The sequence below is a fragment of the Rhinolophus sinicus genome, linkage group LG02 (genome assembly GCF_036562045.2).
Source record: "Rhinolophus sinicus isolate RSC01 linkage group LG02, ASM3656204v1, whole genome shotgun sequence".
In the NCBI taxonomy this organism is placed as follows: Eukaryota; Metazoa; Chordata; class Mammalia; order Chiroptera; family Rhinolophidae; genus Rhinolophus; species Rhinolophus sinicus.
This window is the reverse complement of record NC_133752.1, coordinates 58,487,326-58,509,116: the sequence shown is the minus strand read 5'-3', so window position 1 is coordinate 58,509,116 and position 21,791 is coordinate 58,487,326. Positions and strand designations below refer to the sequence as shown.

Here is a 21,791-nt window from a genome sequence, read left to right as displayed (position 1 = left end):
AGGGGCTTAGGCCTGTTTTTAGAGCCCTGGTTTCACAGCTTTGGTACATGTATGATCTGAGGTCAATCACATGACTTTTCTGAGCCTCTGTTTCCTTAATTGTAAAATCGGGATAATTTTTATCCTATCGTTCAAGATTTCCATTAGGATTAGGAAGTACTTGACAAATGGTAGCTATTATTAATTTTTGAAGGCAGCATTGAATTTGTTCACTTAAAATCTTTTAGCATTTATACTGGACTACTTCCATCTGCCTTGATTGGTGGTCTTGCTAAAGCAAGATTATGAAAGCAGTTTGTTAGGATAGAAGCACTACACCTAGTATGTAATATTTTCTTCTGCATTCTCTGAAAAATCACCTCCATCTATTTGATTACTCTGCTCTTTATTCCAAATAGTAACTGCAGCATCAGCAGAAGCTTTTGCATAGTTGTTCTTCTAAATGGAGTGTCTTTTACTCTTGCCAGGATAGACAAAGTGTTAAATAAGTACTCAATACTTACTGTAATTTAATCAAAGAAGCAGTAATAGAATTTGAGGGCTACTGGCTGGAGCAGAGAGAGAGCTCTCTAGCACTCTTTCTTATACTTTGTTCCATTTGCCTATTATTCTTTGTTCCTCTTTAGGGTTTATTTTAATACCTTCCTTGGACTAGGATGCCAGGCTATTGGTTCCAAGACATCACTAAGCCTATGAAGAAATGTGAGTACCTAGAAGTAATTTGGGGTTACTTTGCCTAGATCAAAGTTACCAAAGTACTCAAGTGGAAACTTGAGAGGAAACGAATTTACCTTTCACTAATTGGAAGGTTACTTCCCTCTTTCAGTTTCTGACTTACCATTACGTATGCTAGCACAGATATTTTCTGACAAAGTGTGCTAAATTCTAACCTTCAAGTTTAAGTAAGAATTGATAAAGGAAATTTATTACCAATTTCTGTGTAATCCTGGATAGAATGTTAGTTTTTGGTAAACAGAGATAAAAGTATCAAAATTAAACGTAGGGATGAAGATCATGAAGATCGCTGGTAGCAGGCCCAGGGCATAAATACCAAAGCAACAGTAACAATACCAGAACACAAAGAAAAAGATTTCCTTCCCCCACTTATTTTAATATGAAAAAGCAAAAAGTCAAAGAGGAACAGTACAAGCAAATACCATAGTGTTACCTATTCATGGGAAGTTATTAATTAATGGTCTTCAAACCATATATGTTGTGTGTCTATTGTGAGCCCGATAGGGATGATTGTGGATACAAAGCACATGCATGTCATTGAAATTAAAAGAAAAGGCCACTGAATATCTCATTTTGAATATCCATGGTAAAACATTGGCTATATTAACAAAAAAGAAAATAAAACCAAAGTATATTGCCTGCAAGTTCCAAAAATTCTGGTGTTTTTTTTTTTGTTTTTTTTTGGATAGCTGAGTTCTCGAAAGTATTTGCAGTTGTTGATGTTAGTGTATATGTGCTTTGTCAAGTTCAGTTGAAATTGCAGCAGCAGATGTAATTGAGGTGTTGTATTGTGTGGATTTCCCCAACAATTCTCCAAACTCTTCTGGATCAGATGTATAAGTTCATAGAGAAAGATGAGCTCTCAACTCCAAACTTCCTCAGATTTTAAGGAAATCTGAAATAATTGACATGTTTGAAAATGTATGGAGTTTTGATGAAGATTAATGGGTTTTGATGAAGATTAAATGAATTATATACAGATTTAATGCAATCCCCATCAAAATCCCAATACATTTTTTAAAGAAATAGAACAAAAAATCATCAAATTTGTGTAGAATCACAAAATACCCCAAATCCAAAGCAATCCTGAGAAAAAAGAACAAAGCCAGAGATATCACATTCCCTGACATCAAATTATACTTCAAAGCAACAATAATCAAACAGCATGGTTATTGACAGGAAAACTGACACACAGACCAAGGGAACAGAATTAAGAACCCAGAAATAAACCCACATACATATATGTCAAATAATTTTGACAAAGGAACCAAAAATATACAATGGAGAAAAGAAAGCCTCTTCAATAAATGGTGAGAAAATTGGAGAGCCACATACAAAATAATGAAACTAGACTGATATTTGTCACCACACATAAAAATTTACTCAAAGTGGATCAAAGACCTAAATATAAGACCTGAAACAATAAAATATGTAGAAGAAAACATAGGTACCAAACTTATGGACCTTGGATTCAGAGACAATTTTATGAATTTGACTTCAAAAGCAATGGAAGTGAAAGCAAAAATAAATGAATGGGACGATATCAATCTAAAAAGCTGCATAGCAAAAGAAACTATCAACAAAGCAAAAAGGCAACCAACTAAATGGGAGAATGTATTTGCAAACAACACCTCCTATAAGGGGTTGATATCCAAAATATATAAAGAACTCATACAACTCAACAACAAAAAAACCTAAACAATCCTATTAAAAATGAGCAGAGGACCTGAACAGACCCTTCTCCCAAGAAGATATACAAATGGCCAACAGGCATATGAAAAGATGCTCAACTTCACTACCATGTTTCCCCCAAAATTAGCCCTAGCCGAGCAATCAGCTCTAAAATCAGCTTTTTTGGAGCAAAAAATAATATAAGATCTGGTCTTATTTTACTATAATATAAGACTGGGTATAATATAATATAACATAATACTGGGTCTTATATTAATTTTTGCTCCAAAGACACATTAGAGCTGGTTGTCTGGCTAGGTTTTATTTTTGGGGAAACATGGTATAAGGGAAATGCAAATCAAAACCACAATGAGATACCACCTTACACTATTAGAATGGTTATTATCAACAAGACAAGTAATAATAAGTGTTGGAGAGACTGTGAAGAAAAGGAACGCTTAAATGAGGTGTGATCAAAAAATACAGTGAATGTTCAAATTTTAAAAAATTACAGTAAAAGACACATTGCCATTAATCCCCCTTCAAAATATCCCCCTTTGCTGTGAACACACTTATCCCATTGTTCTTGCCACTTTCTGAGTAGTTCTGGAAGTCTTCTTTTGTGAATGTCTTTAGTTGTGCTATCGTGGCTGCCTCGATGTCCTGAATCGATTTAAAACATTTACTTTTCAAGGTCATTTTGACTTTGGGGAAGAGCCAGAAGTTGCATGATGCCAGATTTGGTGGATAAGGACACACCATAATGTTTTTATTTGACAGAAATTTGACTAGAAGTGATATATGACACAGAGCCTTTCTGCTGTGATCAAGAAATATGGTGAAAGCTGCTGCTGAGTGCCATCCAACAGAAAGACAGGGATCTTCAATATGGGACGCAACGCAGCGAACCTTAGTAACAGTGTGTGACAAGTTTTAACTCGTTTGGTGCAGTCAGGTGTGAACTATGGTTGAGAGAAGGTATGTTTTAAAGTGTGCCATAAATCATTCTCCATCATGACAACGCTCCATGTCATGCATCGCTTCTAGTATGGCAATTTCTGTCAAATAAAAACACTATGGTGTGTCCTCATCCACCTTATTCACATGATGGCACTATGCAACTTCTGGCTCTTCTCCCAAATCAAAATGATTCAGGATATCGGACAGCCACAACAGTGCAACTGAAGACACTAATGAAAGAGGACTTCCAGAACTGCTTCAGAAAGTGGCAAGAATGATGGGACAAGTGTGTTCAAAGCAAAGGGTAGTATTTTGAGGGGGATTGACAGCAATGTGTCTTTTACTGTAATAATTTTTTTTTAAAATTTAAACATTCACTGTATTGTTTGATCACACCTCATACACTGCCTGTGAGAATGTAAATTGGTACCACCACTATGGAAAACAATATGAAGCTTCGTCAAACAATTAAGAATAGAATTACCATATCACCCAGCAATTCCTCTTCTGGGTATCTATCTGAAAAATTTGAAAACATGTATTTGTAAAGAGATGCCGTGTTTCCCCGAAAATAAGACCTAGCCAGACAATCAGCTCTAATGTGTCTTTCAGAGCAAAAATTAATGTAATCTTATAGTAAAATAAGACTGGGTCTTATATAATATAAGACCGGGTCTTACATTAATTATATTTTACTATAAGTCCAGGTCTTGTATTAATTTTTGCTCCAAAAGACGCATTAGAGCTGATTGTCTGGCTAGGTCTTATTTTTGGGGAAACAGTGTTTGTACCCCTATATTCATTGTAGCACTATTCAAGGTGGCCAAGACGTGGAAACAACTGAAGTGTCCTCTGAAAGATGATTGGATAAAGAAGATGTGGTACATACATACAATGGAATATTACTCAGTCATAAGAAAAGATGAAATACTGCCATCTGCGACATGGATGGACCTTGAGAATATCATGCTAAGTGAAATAAGTCAGATGGATAAAGTCAAGAACCATATGATTTCACTCATATGTGAGATATAAAACTGAAAGCAACAAATGAATAAAACAAACACACAAAAACTCATAGACACAGATAACAGTATGGTGGTTACCAGAGGGAAAGGAGGATGGGGGGAGGTAGAAAAGGGTAAAAGGGGTCAAATTTATGGTGACGGAAGGAGATTTGACTTTGGGTGGTGAACACACGATGCAATATATGGATGATAGAATTGTACACTTGAAACCTATATAATCTTATTAACCAATGTCACCCCCAATAAATTTAATTTAAAAAAAAGTAATTCTTGACGAAAAAAGATTGAATTAATTTATGTTAAATAATTAGAACAGTCCCTGGAACATGGTAATTACTATGTAGGTGTTGGCTATTGTCATTGTTAGTGAGGCTGTCAATATTTTCATTGCCAGATAACAGAAACTATCCACAGAGAGCCTATTCCATAGGAATTTTTGTTAAAGGCAATTCTGGAATTGTGCTGAGATAAGAGTACAACAGCTATCAACTTGGTTTAGAAAGATGGTACCAAATTTAGATCCCCCTTTTTTTTCTAGCCATATCTCTTAAAACTTGTTTTTTATGCCAAAAGAGATTGTCCTCACTCAAAATTAGCCTCAAAGACCATACATTAAAAAAACACACAATATGATCAATCAACTCTAGCCACAAATTTAAAATATGCAAAGAAGAAAATATGCCAAAACACTAGTAGTCTTCTTTGAAAGAAGGTATTTCTCACTGCCATTTCATCTATTTTTCTCTATTGTACAACTTTTTTACAATGAAACTACATTACTTTTATAATGGAAAAAAGCAGATTCTCACTTTTGAAAACCTAACACCTGTAATCAAAGGTACAGCAAAATGCCCAATAAAACGTTATTTTAAAATTTTTGTACTGTGTATATTTGTCCAGGTGCCAAGAAAAGCAGCAACATCCTTTTGAATCTCTCTTTGTCCCATGACACTAATTTGAACGAAGCCCAGGCGGGCAGTGAGCAAACACTGTCAGCACTAAACAGCATCCACTAAGAAGGAGAGGGCACAGGTGCTCTAGCACTGTCACTGGTGTCACAGTAGCCACTGTTTCATAGTTCATCAGGATATTAATCTCCCTGTCCATCATAAGGGTTTCTGTTAATTATATGTTATAATAATATATATAATGATAAATTATTTATATGAAAAAACATCTCTAGACATGGAACTGTTTTGTATATATAGGTATTTATTTATATATAAATATATATTAGTTATTTATTTTAATTAAAATTTAAGTTAAAAAACAAGCAATATATCCACGTGGCTCAAATTTAAAAAATGTACAAAGGATGCAGTGAAATGTCCTTCTCCCTATGCCTACCCCACTATCATCTAGTTCTTCTCCCTGGAGGCAAATAATGCTTTTAGTTGCTCGTATACGTTTATCCTTCCAGAGATTGCTTTATTTATATGCAAATAAATAGACAGATGTAGTGTAGAAGTTGTTGTTTAAGAAGAATGATGTCTTCAGGAATTTGTGGAGCCCGAATCTGTCTTAACAGAAATATATTCTGGTTGAGTAACACCCTTCATTTTTTTAATGTTCCAAAAAGAGTGGATGCATCAATCATTCTACTTACATTCTAATTACTGAGTTCCTACTATGTGTAAGGCACCATGCCAGATGGTGTTTATCCAGTCAACTTGCCTTTAAAATTCTTCCTATTTTTGCTTCTTGGCATTAGGTCTGTGTGCTCAGACAACAGCACATCAGAGGCCTTTCCTAACACCCACTTGAAAAAAGCTCTCCCGTGCCCTGTCACTGAGTTTTATCTCTTCTAGAGCTAGGGCGATTCTATCGTTTCTCACCAGTTTCTCTTCTGAAAGTAAAAGGGAGAGCTGTTATCATTACACAGGGATAACAGGGGTAAACTGCAACTGTTAACTGGGATGCTTGGCCACCCTATTCATAGCATTTACTGCTTCATAGAAATTTGCATTCCAAGGAAATGGAAATTATCTTCTCCATTTATTTGTTTACTTAAAGCTCCATGAAGCGGGAACTTTGTCTACTTGTTCCAGGAACCCATCTCCTAGAAGAATCCTTGACACATAGTAAGTAGGTTCTTAATAAATATTTGTGGACTGAATGGATGACCCCATCATGTTTCACGTTCTGTGCTGAACTGAGCATCCTTTGGTTAGTATTGGGAAATTGAAAAGCCTCAAAGGGCAAATTTGCTCAGAATGTTCCCTTCCCTCAAGATAGAGGAAGAAAGGAACCAACTTTTAATATTCAGATTTCAATCTTGCAGCATTCTCATAAAAAAAAATCAGTCTGGCAGATATGTACTTGAAGTGTCAACTGATTTACTACTTAGAAGGAGATCGAGGTGCTGTGGTCTACAGGGTAAGCCTGGTAGGGGGAACAGACAAGTGGATGAGAGTAGTCATAGCCCAGTTTGATCCAGTCATCCCTTACTCTGTAGAAAACCTGTCTCCATGCGATGGAATAGCTGTGTCCATGTGACTCAGTCCACAGGAGAAAAGGAAGAGCAACTTTAGAGCAGCCTGCGATCTGGGCTTATTCATCCCCTAATGAGGCAGGTAGGCCAGCGGGACACAAAGGAACAAGCACCTTTCTGTGTGTGATGTGTGTACACACACACACACACACACACACAGATTAGCAGAGTCCAAAGACCCTGGAAGTCAATTCTGGCAGAGAAGTCTGATGTATTTCTCTACTATCTTACCTAAAACCAGATCAATCTTTTAAATCAGGGAGCGTAGGTTTTAGTGGTTTAGTAGCTCAATTTAATTTTTCCTTTTCCTTTCAAACAGAGAAGTCTGTGTCCTGTGTTATGCTGATCCATGGGAGAATTCCTGTAGGAGGAAGAGGCTGAAACTCTGGCCTACGGTTATTAAACAGAGCATTCATAATAAATGTGCCAATACCATGTCTGAAAGATTTGCATGTTTCTCTATCACAAACATAGTGTTCACATTTTATTAGAGAAAAACATTCTGGTATCCTATCAGAATTACTGTTTTTTTGTGTGTGTGTTTTTTTTTTGTAATTATCTTAAGCTCCTTGATTTTATTATGGGAACTGAGTCTCAGAAAGGTCCAATAATTTCCTTGAAATGAACAGAGATAGGCTTCTGTTTTTAGAAGTTAGAAACTTCCGTAAGATTTGACTTTAGGTATGTTTTTAAAAGACACATGGATATAGTTGAGAGCTTACCATAGTAGATTAAGCTGTAAAGCAATTTATGACACGTTTAACCAAATGAAATTATTTTCCCTAGCTCATGCCATGCTTACAACTGTAAAAACTGTGTTCACCTTTCTTCTCTCCTCATGAAAAATTAGCTACAGTTATTTTTAAGCCTGGGATTTGAAGGAGAGAATATAAATTATAAGTCTAGTTGGCTGAATTTATTCAGGAATTTGTCAGATTGAATATGAACTTTCTGGAGTGTAAGTGAAACAAAAATGAGGTCTTTAAGTGATCTCTCTCTCTTTCTCTCTCTCTCTTTCATCTATATCTGTCTTCAGTTTTATCCCAGGCTGGTTCCAGAATGAGAAAAAGTGATCTTCTCTTTCCTTACTCTTACATCATGAAGTTTTTGACTAAATTGATTACAGAGTGGCAACTTTAATGATTATTCTTTTGCAAGACTGTTTAATAACAAAACAACTGCAAGTCAAAACAAATATTAGCACAAAGAAAATCTCTATTCTGTATAGCAAAATGTTTGTCAAACTTCCACCAATGAGCCACATATTTAAAAAGGAGCTGATACTGAGAAACATTTCAGATCATTCTTTGAAGTTTGTAGTAATAGGAGATAACATATCTACTACCACCTTTTTGTTTAGGCCCCCAAATGAGATGTGTATGGATGTTATAATTTTGTATACTCCAGGATAAACATTCAATCATATTGTTCACTTTTCCCCTGTTCTAATAGAATAATGGGAAAAAATCCGCAAATACAATAGTTATAATTATTGGTTCTGCTATTTGTTGAACAAATGTTTTATAGATAATATCTAGTGACAAGCCCTCCTTATTTTATGTAATGAGGAAACTTAAATACAGAGGTCTTTATACAGAGAAGTGATTATACAAAGTCAACAAAAATTGAGAAAACACTATGGCAATAATCCCATCTGCAGGTCAGATCTGTACCCTACTTACTTTGAATAACCAACACAGGGCCTACTAGTAGCATTATTTTACTATATACAACGTTCTTGTTTTAGAATCAAAGAGTGCCATGCTTAGACAGGACCAGGAATGCCTGGACTGCCTATTCAAAAGCTTTTATCTTTATTCTTGTCAGAGACATTATGCTGTCAGGAGATTTCATCACCTGCTGCCACTAGATGGTGCTTGTCATTGAAATAAAGTTTCTTCCTCCCATCTTTCTGTTTTCTTTAGGTGTCTATTAGGACCTTGGATGATATGAAAGAACTTTGATTGATAAGCTAAGTAGTGGGTGGGTATTCTAGAAGGTCATTTATCACAGAGAATTATTGATTAAAAAGATAAATCATTATCAGTAAAGATTACTTATACTGTTGTTCTAATTCCATTAATTTTTCCATTCATTCATCCTGTCACCAAGCTGTGTGAACCCCCAGATAAAAAGAACAAATAAATCTTTCTTTGGGCTCATGAGAATCAAGAGACATAATTCAAATTTTAGGATACGTGAAAAATAGATTTCAGGATTCATTGTCCTCACCTGGAATAGCATTAGCAAAGGTGACCACATGCAGAGTTAACAAGAAAAGTTAATCAATGACCTTTCAAAGGAAAAACACCGCATCTCAATTACTGGACAATAATCAATAGGCAAAGAAATGGAACATGTTCTTTTAATTGGGGACTAGCAAACACCAAGTACTGAGACTGATAACAGTGGTTGTTGGCTCTTTGCCAAAGACAACTCTTTTTTCTCATTAATTTAAGGCACATACAAAACTTCACCCCATAGTGCTCTAATTCCCTCCCTGCCTTCCACCCCACACACCAACTTTATACCCTTTTCAGGATAAAATTTTGCCAATCTTGATAGTGAAATGCCTCCAGGAATTTTATCTGTTTGGTTTGTGTGAAAGACAGTTTGATATATTTTGCAGCAGAGTACTGGAAAACATACATTTCTTGAACTTTTTCTTTCCCAAACATTCTCCAATGCTGGCCATTCATGGCTGGTTCACTATAATAATAAGAAATTGCCAGCTATGTTGAAATACATAATCCACAGTGTGAAAAACTGCTGAACACACTCGGTAGCACACTCTTAATACAAAAGTGGCTTTCCTTTGTCTGAGAGCTTTGGGGTTGCTGAATCTTGCTGTGTGCTCAGGGACTGAAAGTTAATTTTATCATCAGTCTAAAAACATTTTGCCTAAAACTATGTAGGCAAAAACTTTAAAACTATTTTTTAAAAATCTTTTGTTTTGAATTTCCCATGTCACTGCAGTGGGTCATGTAAAATGTGTGAACATACTTGTCACCCAGATGTGACAACAGCCAGACACACGACATTAGATTTTAATCTAAGACATTAGACAGCTTCCGGTGGTTCCTAAGTGCCTTCTGAGCATTAACCAAGGATTTTAAACATACCAACTTTTAAAAAAGACACAAGCTTATAACTGCTTCCTAAGGACTTGGTGAGATACAATGGATCTCTTCCAGTTTTGAAAACTAGAAAGAAAAACCTCTGTCCACAAATTATTTTCCTCCAGATTTTTTCCCCTAGAGGTCTTACTAGTTATAGCTTAGTACTGTGGCAAGATTTGGAACCTGGAGCAGGTAGTCAGTATATGAAATTAGTTCTCTTGGGCTTTATGTGTTTTGGTGGGTTCTGTTGAAAACGCAGTTTGGTTATTGACTTCCACACATTTCTTATATGCGATGTGTATTAATAGGAAATGCATCATATGCCATGCGGCTCAAATCCATTAAGTGGCTACTCTAGCAGTAATCAGAACATTAGATGGTGCCCGTGCCGACAGTCTGTACCTACGGTTTACTTTACTGATCTTAATGGGGCTGGGTCACTGACACATTTTAGCATTATTTGCTTGGCAAAGGGTACTTAAACCTCTTTAATTAGCCTTATGGATAAGAGTAAATACAAATAGTCACTTTGTATACTTAAGAAACTCCCTTGGACGGCTAAAGATGTTTCTCAAACTGCTCGAGGAAGACATAAGCCATCAGTGACCTAAGTGAAAGACAAGTGTTCTTCCCAGACATTCTTCGCTAACGGGTGAACGATGACTTAGTGCTGTGTGCTGGCAACCCTCCCTCTACCTACACTCAGTTTTACAAAGGAGCGTCAAAAGTGATCTGGAGCTGGGAAAGCGAGCAACTTCAGTTCTGCATGAGGGCACAAGCTCTTTCCAGCGGGGAACTCTCGTGAGCAGGACAAAAAGCTGGACCTAGGAGCCTGCCCAGGGCGTGAGAGAGAAGGAGCCCACGAAGGCGAGGGCAGCGGGTCGGGAGCTGGGTCCCCAGCCAGCTCCAGGCGGGTGCAGCGCGCAGAGCCGGAGCCCCCGGCGGAGGCGGTGCGGCCCGAGGCCCCTCCCAGTCGCCGCGGAGGCCCGGGCGGCTGACGCCGAGCAGCAGCCCGGAACGGCGGGGGCCGGGCGGGCGCGAGCGAGGGCAGGGCTGGGGGCTGGCCGAAGCCACTCGGGGCTTTAAATATGGATCGCTGGCTCGCTCTCGTGGCACAGCCTCCTGCACGGCCACCTTCCCCAATTCTCCGTCCCCTGGCTGGCTCCCGAGGGGAGCCGGGGCCGGGCACCACTGCTGCAGTGTTAGCTACTCGTAGAAAAAGCGGAGAGCCCCATAATATGCAGGAGCTGCAGAAGGCAAAGTAGAGTAGACGCCCCCACTCTCACACGCTCACCCGCCGCGCGCGCCACGCGGGCGGTGTAGACATCTCTCCCCCGCGCCACTTTCCCCCGGTTCTCGCGGGCCGTTTAGGTTCCAGTCCTGCCGGCTCCGAAGACGCTCCCGCCCCAGCGTCCTCGCCCGGCTCTCGCCTCACTCCGCCCCTGAGCGCGCACCCACCCAGGCGGCAAAGTTGTGACTACTTGGGCGCGGGTGGCTCGCTCCCCGCTCGCACAGCGCCTCGCGCCGACAACTTCCCGCGGCGCGGCCCCGCCGCGCCCCGGTCCCGCGCCTCCGGGGATCCCGTGGGCCCCCAGCTTCCAGCCCCGGCGGCGCGCCGGGCAGCGCTTCGGTGGCGGCTGCGGTGGCAGTGAAGGCGGTGGCGGCAGCAGCCGCTGCAGCCCCACATTCCGTCGCCAAACTGGAGGAACGACGGAAGCCGGACCCCAGGAGGTGAGCGCCCGGCTGGGGGCGGCAGCGGGCGCAGAGGTGGCGGGCGGGGGGCCGGTCTGGGAGGGCGCGCTCGGGAGAGGCAGAGAGAGGTCAGTTGCGGGCCGGGCATCCCCTGGGCTGGGCGCTGGCGGGCTGTGGACGCTGCTTCCGCGGAAAAGTACTTTTTCAGCCCTTGGTAGTGTTTAGAGTAGGAGTTTGGGTGGTCCTGGTTCTCCCCCACTGTAAAGCCCCCTTCGCGTACCGGGCATTGTTGCCCAGACTGTGGGGCCAGTGCCCGCGGCGGGCTGGGCTCCGGCTCAGTGACACGTGTGTTCCTGTGAGCTTGGGTGGTCCCAGTGTGGCGGGGCACCTGCTTGAGGGGGAAACGGCCCCAAGCCCACTATGGGGGGAGTGCTGGGGAGACTCACGTTGCTCCGAGACCGCGACCCCCACTTCACTATCGGCTCCGAGACGGAGCCTGGCACGCCGAAAGCGGGGGGTGAGTCAGGCAGATTCTCTGCTAGTGGCACACACACAATTATTTGCAATGGATTTGGAAGGGGGAGGCAGAGGTTAAATTGGGATTTCTCTTGGCCAGCGACAGCGGAGCTCTTCCTCAGGTACTGGGCAGTGTGTACGTTTTGGCAAGGGCAGGTGATTTCTTTTTTTCTTAAGTGCATTTTACCCAGCCTTTGCCAGTCCGTTAATAAGAGTCACCAGTGGAAGGCAGGAGTGGGGAACTACATCAGCAAACTGCAGCAAGCACCACAAGGAAAAAGTTATTAAAGAACAAAAGAAAAAAAAACCCCGACAACAACCCTGAATTTGACGTGAAAGATGAAGGAAACCATTATACTTCTCTTCTACCATCGTAAAGCATTTTTTTAGCTCCTTGTAAACCCTCTGTTTTTTCCACCCCTCATTCTGTCTCAAGGCCTTACCTTCTCAGCATAATTGCCTGCAGCAAGCCCTCCATTCTTGACTTTCATTAAAGAGCAGTTAACTTTGGTTTACCCGCCCTAATTCTTTTCCCATTTCACTTTAGTGCAGGAGAAAGTTGCTCTTAATGGGAAATTAGGAACACTGGGCTGTACTAAACATAAATTGTCTTAAATTCTGGAACAGTTCCTTCCCTAAGAGAGACTGTATTGTAGTATACCATAGTTCCCTTTTATCTTGTATCTGGAACTTGTAGAATATTACCTGAATTAAAGTGTACCTTGCATTAAAAAAAAGCGTACCTTGCACATTAGGATTTATTTTTTCCATTCTGATTTGAATAGAGCCTTCCATGCAGTCAACGCAGTATTCACGAATTTCTTATAGACAATGTAATGTCTCTTGACAAGGTTTCTGGCTGAGGATTCTCCCTGTATCTGTCACATTAGCATTTAAATAATTTCCATGGTCATTATAGCACTTACATTGAGGTTATACATAGAACTTCAATCGAAGGAACCATGTCTGCTTATTTTTTTATAGCTTTAACAACTGAGAAAAAACTTTTACTTTCATTTTAAAGTTAAATGTAGTGATAGGATTCTGTTTTCTTTAAATGAATAGTTTCAACTCGATCCCAGAGTCTCTAGTAAGACAACACAACAATTCCCACGTGCATGGATAGGGAGAGGAAAGTCATAGTCTTATGAGCTGTTGAGGCATAGGACATTTATAAGAGGTGGTGTGGGAGGGATAAGATGGGATATTTTGATAGTTACAAGCATGTCTACCTTTGAGAAAATAGAAAACCAGGAAGCCCCCCCCCCCAACATTTTGTATGAGAATATTTTCAAAGTGAGGTTTTTGGTATCATTTAATGTTTGGGGATCATTCTGGAGACTAACATATATAAGGTACCCCAGCCAATGAGATTGCCAGAATGTACCCTCAAGTTTATAATGATGTATCTCTTTTAGTACATTTTGTGAACATAAAATCACTTTAAATGTTTGAATGTTCGTGTTTTTATTTTAGTCATTTAAACGGTTACATACATTTTGGATTTACAACAATGTGTGAAAGGAACATAGGGAATCATATTTAAAGAAAAAATGTGATACCAATCAAATAACCTTTGGGACAACTCTGGTGGTAATTTTTGTTTTTTATTGATCTCTGGCACATACAGTTTTCAGGTTTTGATCCCTTGTTCTGATAATAAGACAGATCATCTAGCCATACGTTGCATCTTAAAGAAAAGCACAAGGAAAGGAAATACAGGTTAGCTGTGAATCATGTAGGTAATCAGATTTCTTGGCACGCCTCTGAGCGCCCTGCAGTTTAGGACTATTGCTAGGGGAGAGAGTCCTGAGACAATTCACTGCTACTTAAGTGTGGGGATAATACACATCATCTCTTCGTGTTTTGGAGTTTCTTTGTGTTCATTTTTAATACCATGAATGCAATCTAAGACTAGAGTTGATAGTTATTAAGATTGGGAGTGGAAAGAACAAACTGAGAAGAGACAAATCTAACGGCGATGAAAGTTGCTAAGTAGTTTCTTCTTGATTGCTAAGATGGAAGAAATCAGGGGACATGATTTGATGGGAAGCTGTAAGCACAACATATATCTTATTTCTCACTGTTGATGCCATTTCTGAAGCCAACATATGATTTATGACATTTATGTATTTGGGGGCGTCGTTTAACAAAATGGATAGTTTAGGAACATCCAGGATGTTGGTAAAACTTGACAAAACAGGATCTTGCTACTTTCAGGATTGTTTTTTGCTTAATGAAGGAATTTTTAGGGAAGAGTAATGTTTCTTTCATATAAGGTCAGTGCTAAGTTGTATTCCCAAATACATTTTGCCTTTTTCCCAATATCTAAACATTTGATATGTTTATGTCACAAAATAGAAAGTATGCTGCTGTCCTAACATGAAAGACATATATATTCCCTCTAGTGCACATCGTTAGTGATTTTTCAAGCAATGGAGATGGAGTCTCCTAATCTAGTCTTTTACTCAGTTCTTTTCTCTGATACACATTTACACACACAACACATAACTCATTTGTAGAGGTGGCCGATTTTCTTTTCTCTAAAGTCATATTTGATTAAAGTCTAAATGATTTTGTGGCATTGACTTTTATTGCATTTCTCTGGTCTCAGCAGTGCAATGGTATTTTAAAGAAAGCATTGAAAGGACAGCCAGCTATGAATGGTAATAGATTTATTTACCTGCTGTGGCAAAGAAGAGATAAAACTTTTACTTTCCATCTTCATGAAGTTTATAATTTTATTCCTTAGTGATAAGGTCTTACTAGCCTCTGAATTAAACTATGTGTTCAAAAAAGATGGTGATAGAAACAGTAATGCTGAAACCATATACATCTGTAATTGTTTTCATATAAGCCCAAACCTCATTATGTTCTTTTTCCCTGCAAATTAAGTAGATGTAAGGGATTATCATGTTCGTTGAAGAGATGAGGAGGAAACTATGACACAGAACTTTGTATGCTTTTCTTGAATGAAACGAAAATTGTTGAAGGTCAGAGCGAACATTTTAGCTTTGAACTAGCGATACCTATTTAAACTAGAGAATGACTGTCATCCAATGAATGAATTTGGTTTTAGTCACAGCTGAAGACGCTAAAGCAGATAAAAGTTTAGCCTGGTTTAAAGTGATGATTGGCCTTCCCTGTTGGTAATTCTGCTCATCGGCAGCACCTACTTGCCTCAACCTTATTTTAGATCCTGCAATGCCAGGGGCTGTTTTCACTAGTGAAGAATTTTCAGTGTGTGGACCAGTTTTAGCTCCAGTCTTGAGAACTAACTTTTGTTTTTCATGGAGAATGAATACAGAAAGAAGTTACCTGAAAGGAAGATGTTAAAGGAAGTAAGTAACCATCAACTGATACTTCTCTTTTTTTAATTTTGTGGGTTATTTTGTAGAAGGGTACCCTCAGTGTAACTTGAGTTTCTGTATTAGAAACCTTAAATAAAACTCATAACATACTTTTTTGGGGACTAACAATCAAAAATAATAAAAATACAAAATGAGGGAGGAATATATTATCTTAAAACTGATACAATATTCTATGAGTGACACAATTAGAAAACTTGTTCATAATATCTTGGATAAGAAGTTAGCAGTTTCTTTTCTATAAATATATTCACTAATTGACATTCTCCTTTATACTATTTGCAAATAAGAAAACTTGTGGGATCTGGAATTTTATGTTAGTTAATTCTAGCTTTGGCCTGGAGATCTAGTATTCGCCAATTGGGCCCAGTAACAATTTCATCTATTGGATAGATGAAATACTCCTGTATTTGGCATATTCTCCAGCAAAAAGCATCCGAGCAGACAGAATAGAGGTGGGGGAAAAGACATATATTAAAGAGGATTCACTTTACTTATAGGCAATCCCTCTGGGTCTGTTTACTCTTTATTCATATACAGTTATAACGTGACTGATTATAAGATTTCTAATCCCATAGCAAACATAAAACTGCTCAGAATGCCCTGATATTGGCAGCTACATGGATAATACTGAAAAGCGCCAGAGGACAGCTTGTAGAAGAGGTAGCCTAAGTACTAAAAGCAGATGTAAGAATTAACACAAGCACAGCACTTAAGTGTTTAGGTGTACCCTGAGAGCATCCCTTCCTGCACTGCTTTTCCCCTCCCTTCCCTTTTTCCTTTCGTTTTTCTCTCCTTCCTGTTTATCTAAATTTTTATTGAAATCTAATGTGTATAGAAAAGTATGCATGTTATTAAATCATACGTTAACAGCTTGGGGTGATTTACCTAAGTGACCACATCCTCATAACCAGCTTGACCAAGGCCAAGATGTAGACCATTGTCAGCAGCCAAAACCCCCTCTTCCCTACCCCCCCGGCCCCCATTACGTCCCTCCCAAAGGTAATTTTTCTCTTGACTTCTGAGACTATTGGTTACTTTGATCTATTATTGAACTTTCTACCAGAATACGTGATAAATGTCCTTGTGTCTGACTTCTTTTGCTCAACATTATTTTGTGACGTTCTTTCATGTTTTGTGTGTAGCAACAGTTTGTTTATTCTCATTGCTCTATAGTGTTCCACTTTAGGAGAAGGCCACAATTTACTTATCCATTTCCCTCTTGATGGTCCTTTGGGTTGTTTCCAGTTTGGGGCTATTATGGATAGTGCTGCTAAGAACAGTTTTACATGTGTCTTTTGGTAAACATGTGGGAATTTCGGTTGTGTGTGTTGTGAGTTGAACTGCCGAGCCAGTGTTAGTAGATAATGCCTTCCTTCAAAAGGGGTACTAATTCACTTTCCAACCAGCCCCTTGTGAGAGTATTTTCTATTTCACATCCTTACAAACAGCTGGTATTATCTGCCTTTTTACAAAGCAGAGTATCTTGTAACGTGGTATTGCCTAGTGACTGATGGGAATAGGGGTTTGGAAGATCAGGGCTAGAGACTCAGTTCTCTCACTTGCTGGTTTTTGATTTGGGGAGTTTAAAAAATAATATATGTCTCTCTTTTTTCATTATTAAAATGATTGTAAAACCTAATCACAGAGGTGTTATTTATGAAACCTTGTTCAGAACTGTAAATGGCCATACATACATTAGTTATTGTCGTTGAACTTTATAATACAACATTTCTTATTCTTGAGTTGAATTGTGCCAGCACTGAGAACAGTTCCTGACATGTTAATAAATGTTTGTTGGCTGAACGAATGCACAACACATTTAAGCATCTTTCTTGCTTTGTTACCCTGAGTGATTCAAACTGCGTTTTTTACACTTTTGTCTCTAGGACTATTACTTTTTATCACTACAGCTGTGATGAGGACAGTTTATTAAACCTCAGCTTGAAAAATTGAGGCTTAAATAGCCAGCAGTTTGAGATCACGCATTTCACTATATAGCTCATATCAAATTTATGCCCCCTAGTAACACAAACAGACCTGGAGAACCCTTGAAAATGATTACAATGCTCTTCACCTCATGGGTGATCCCCAAAAGCTTACACGTTGACTATATTTAGCTTCTATAATTAGAATGCTGGTCAGCAAATTTCCAGATTTAAAATATTGTAGTGGGTTCTCCAGGGCTGATACCTTGGAAACCATATTTCATGCAAAATTGGATGTTTAAGGATGTATAATAGCTGGAAACTGGAGCGTGTAGAGAGCCTTTTCAGCTTAGTATGGATAGCGTGGTTCTTAGATATGTTGATTATAATATCAACAGCAAATTTGCAGCATATACCTTATAAACGGTTGTGTAAAACAATTCTTAATCCTTTGAAAGGTCTCATTGTTAACTATTGGTTTGACTTGGGGACCCTCAACTGTTTTCATCTGAAAAGACATTAGTGCCATATATTTATTTTAAAATTAGATACAATGGTTTTTATTTTGGAGAGCTGCATGATGAACAGCAATAGGTATTCCTCTGCAAAATCAGGCTTGCAGCAGAAGGAACTTAGATTTTGATGTGGAAATCTAATTAGATTTTGTTACCCAAAGACTGATTTTCTTTGCCTTTTTACTTGTATTTGAGCTTTTTTATTTTCTTTCTTTTGAGAGCTAGTGGTAGTCTTGGTTAGTTGGCTTTCATCGTTGAACTGTTTTTGGTACCCAGAGTATTGAGTATGTAACATATTACTTCAGAGTAACTAACCTAAGTCAGTCTACATTTTATGAGGGCATTTACATTTTAGGTAGCATCCTTCAAATCTGCTTGACCCAAATGTGGCTGCTTTATGGTGATTTTGTGGAAAATGAAATAATCTGGTATAGCAGACAGTTTTGTTTTCTGTTACACATATAATATAGAAAATTGAAATAAAAAAAGGATAATTATGGTAAACCTTGTTAAACTACTATTTTAAAATTAGTGAATTTTAGGGAATCTCATCTTCTGTTTTGGGTGATTTCATTCCTGTGAGAAGTTAAACAGGGTTGATTGAAAACAAAAGCATGCAGGCATGACTGGTTATTGCTGCGTTAAATGCTGGGAGCAAGGTTCCTCACTTTAGTGACCACCTAGCGCATGAAAGTTTGTTTTTTTTTTAAATTGGTGTTATGGATTAGGGAAGGACAACTCTTTAAAGACTAGGATCATGACAATGATAATATCTAAACCAATATCTCAAGGGAATGGGATTAGCTTTCCCATTTCTTGTGTTCTTCAGCGTGGAAATCGGCTGTCTCTATGGCAAGATGGGACTATTCCTAACATCTTTTATACAAATCAGGTTTTTGTATCTTCTACCCCAGAATGATCATGCTTGAAATCCTGAAACAGTTATTTGGTGCAACATGTTTGTTCTCAGTGAAGACTCAGTGAGACCGTCACTCAGACTGAAAGTTTGACTGGACTTGAGTGTTGATGGCTGCACCCCTGAAACCCTCCCGTCCTTAATGCATGTTGACTGTGGTGAGACTTTGGTGGAACTGCCTCAAAAATTCCTTCTTTCCTTTGACCTTTGACCTCTGGAGACTATGTCCTTAGGAATGTGAGATGAACACTCATGATGTTAGCAGAGAATAGGGCCTCCTCGTAGGAGATTGCTGAAGTACTGATTACAATCGCCTTTAGAAAATTGCTGAGTGTTAACAGATTGAGCAGAAACACAGATCACACGTTTGCACTTTACAAGTTGAGCAACTTGGCCTGGGAAAACAGAGAAGACGAATAGAAAATGTCTCAAAAGATTTAGATGAATGAGATAAGATAATTTCCCTTAAAAATAGATTAAGAAATAAAACAAAAATACCCATTCAAAAACATCAGAAGAAAATATAGTTCAAGCACTCACACGTGTCAAGCACTGACACGTTTTTACTGTCAAAACTTTACACAGTGAATTCTATACTTGAATCAATCACTTTATTACTGCTTATTGCTCTTCACTGACCTTTAATTGTTTCCTTTTACATTTTCTCAGTGTAGGAACTGTATCACAATATCTTTTGTGGTCCTCAAGTGGCTAGCATATTTTATAGTGAAAATACTTACTTAATGGAATGATACTTAAAAAATCTAGACAAACTAATCAGATGCCCAGTCATTATACCCAACTTTATCTAAACGCTATTTCTTATAGAGCTATCCATACAGTGTTCAAACTTTGATCATTGCTGTTGGGTCTTTCAAATATTTCTGTGAAATTTATTGTCATGAAGTTTGGAAACCAGTAACTTTTGGGATGAAACTTTGTGATTAGGCTTTCTGATGTGTTATGTAGTTTCTCGGAAAAATTACCTAATCTTTCTGTTTAGATACAACTTTATTTTATCTGTTCTCTGAATTAGACACAGTTCTATTTACTATTTTTTTTTAAAAGTAAGTCTGAATTGTTAGCACTTAAAATTTTTTTTATTTATTTAAAATAGTTGTAGGTTCACAGGAAGTTGCAAAAATATAGTATAGTTTTATATAGCCTTCACCCAGCTTCCCCAATGAGCACCACCTTTAAGATTTCTAAAAAGGAATTTACCTAAAAAAATTTATAGCTTTTATTCCTTCTCTGAATTACATATATATAGATATATACACACATATGTGTGTATATATCTATATCTATATCTATATATATAAAATGAGGTATAGAAAATACGGAATAAGGCATATGTAGTATTTTCTGGGTTTCACCTGGGCAAGGAGCTCCTGTGGTAGGCAAGGGGAAAGCACCATTCATTCACTTATTTATTCACATCTGTGAATTTGGTGTTCATCTCATTCAAATCATTTCTTAATTGATCATATTGAACTAGGAGTTTTAAGCCCAGATGTTGTTCACATAAAATCTTTGGCAGATATAACACAAATATAAGTGAGGGAAAGTAGATTTCCTTTATCATACTGGTATTAGGCACGGTGATAATACCGGATTTTATATAAAGGTGAGAGAATATCATTGTACTATATATATCTATGTGTTAAGTGTATATTATTTGTCTTGAAACATATGTGCCTTATAATATATGTGAATATATTGAGACATTTTGGAATACATGTTTTATTTATATTATATACATAATATTTCTAGTGAAATCTCATTATGCTTCACTATTCTTTAGTATATTGATAAATATTACATTTGAACAGACATTTGAATTCAGTTATCACCTCTTAATAGGGGTCTTTTAATACCGTACGTCTGCATTATCCTTGTGGCTGAACCTTATGCATTCTTATGTAGCATGCTCCATTGAAGATTTGGACTTCAAGATAGACTGAAATGGGAAAGGTCTAGAGAAATGCACTGCGTATCATGAGAATAAAGGAATGTCTTTAAGAGAACAGACAGAAATCTACTTGAACGCTATAGTCTTGAACAGTGAAGTCTGAAAGGAGTTCTTACCTAAGCCTATAATATTGTGAACACTTTCCCCCAAATCTAAGAACTTCAGAACTAGGAAGACCACTTACAACTGAAAGAAATAGGCTTAACATAAAAAAAAATTTATGCAGTGGGTATTTATGTGAGCAGCTTGTCACCACAAGAGGAGACACTGGCTTCTCCCAAGAGGAGAAAGTCCAGAACGAATCTTTGGGTAAAGTATTCATACAATTTAAAAGAGAATATGGGCATGTTTGGTCGGTGTTGTTTTTACCTAGGGCTCTCTCAGCACCTTATTCAAGTCGCTTATCATTTTGTAGAATGATTTCTTTGTTCTTTGGTATCACTGTCAGATGTCACTGAACGTTGGTCTAAACTCTAAAGGATTGTGTGTCTGACCTCACATGACATTTGCTCTCAAATTTACCTTCCTCTGCACGCCCTGTCTCAGCTCTTGACCTTGACTAGAGGCACTAATGTAAGTGCAGATAAGTGGATAAGCGCATTTTTACGCGTGAGTTTATAAAATGATCAGATTATTTAGACCTTATAAAATTTCTCTGAATCAAGTCCACACTGTGCTACTCATAAAATGAATTTGGGTGTTCCTGTTGACACCTTTGGTTCTGGGTTCATTTGGGATACTTCCACTAATCTAAAATAGTTTGCTTTCCCAACTAAAGGGAGTATATTTCATTTTGTGCAGGTTTAAAAATCATTGTGTTAGATAACTTTCTTAGATGTAGTATTATGTTCACAAATTAAATAGAGAGCTTGGAAAGTCC

At 38.2% G+C, this 21,791-nt stretch overlaps 1 protein-coding gene and 1 long non-coding RNA gene across 4 annotated transcripts in view; both read left to right on the top strand.

Moving 5' to 3' along the window:
* The window catches only part of LOC109461125 (uncharacterized), a 79,284-nt gene extending 70,442 nt beyond the window's left edge, over positions 1-8,842 (top strand). For all 3 annotated transcript variants that reach the window (XR_012493700.1, XR_012493699.1, XR_002139630.2), the window contains 3 exons: positions 627-702; positions 6,408-6,475; positions 7,205-8,842. This is a non-coding gene — a long non-coding RNA (uncharacterized LOC109461125). The remainder of the gene's footprint in view (positions 1-626; positions 703-6,407; positions 6,476-7,204) is intronic.
* Positions 8,843-11,086: 2,244 nt separating this feature from the next.
* SLC4A4 (solute carrier family 4 member 4) overlaps positions 11,087-21,791 on the top strand; it is a 343,152-nt gene continuing 332,447 nt past the window's right edge. Inside the window, exon 1 of the mRNA XM_019757100.2 lies at positions 11,087-11,735. The gene's annotated coding sequence lies outside the window, so the exon portion shown is untranslated. The remainder of the gene's footprint in view (positions 11,736-21,791) is intronic.